We start from the raw sequence: 297 nt of genomic DNA, 5'->3' as shown, positions 1-297 counted from the left end.
TGCACGGCTCTGTGCAACCCCACGTTCTGCATGGTGAGTGGATGAACCGAGGGCAGTAAGGACACCAGTAACACATGAAGCACGAACAGTCACTTCACAGGAGTACAAGGTTGGCGCGCGTCCTATGAGTGTGGAACTAGACCTAGCTTAGGAACACTGTGCCCCCAGCCTGCCCACAGGTGGGCACTGTGGACAGCACTGGTGGACACCTGGAAACACAGCTACTTCTAGAGGACAGACACGGGCCGTGACAGTGGCGAGGGCAGCCCGAGCGTGTTTGTCGTGGAGCCACAGAGA

This window comes from Cnephaeus nilssonii (assembly GCF_951640355.1).
Source record: "Cnephaeus nilssonii genome assembly, chromosome: 3".
Taxonomy (NCBI): Eukaryota; Metazoa; Chordata; class Mammalia; order Chiroptera; family Vespertilionidae; genus Cnephaeus; species Cnephaeus nilssonii.
The sequence above is the reverse complement of the archived record's forward strand: the minus strand, read 5'-3'. Positions refer to the sequence as shown.